Source organism: Tupaia chinensis, unplaced genomic scaffold (assembly GCF_000334495.1).
Source record: "Tupaia chinensis unplaced genomic scaffold, TupChi_1.0 Scaffold141887_1, whole genome shotgun sequence".
Classification (NCBI taxonomy): domain Eukaryota; kingdom Metazoa; phylum Chordata; class Mammalia; order Scandentia; family Tupaiidae; genus Tupaia; species Tupaia belangeri.
Genome location: NW_006201743.1, coordinates 1088236 through 1088626, shown reverse-complemented (window position 1 = coordinate 1088626; position 391 = coordinate 1088236).

Here is a 391-nt window from a genome sequence, read left to right as displayed (position 1 = left end):
ATGGCAGAGTTTCTTATCATTTGCTTAAGAATGCTGAACTTGGTACCAGCAGATGGAGTAATGGTTATGTTGCTGGACTCTCATATAGTCAACCACAGTTAGAGTCCTGGACCCAGTGGCTTGAAACTCACGCTAAGCAGGGTTGTGTACATGCCCAAAATCCTGAGAAGAGAATGGAGGGGAAGACACTGCAGCATAGCTATCCCCCTGGGGGGTGATTTTTCACTTTCTGTCTTTCTCTGGCAAGCACATGTACCCCGTAGTAAAAATCTTAAAAAAAAAAAAAAAAAGTTTGTTTAACTTTGTTATTTATTATTATTATTGTTTAAATTTGGTATAGGGAATGTGTAGTCACCAGAGAGAGACAGAGACAGAGAAGGAGAGAGAAAGA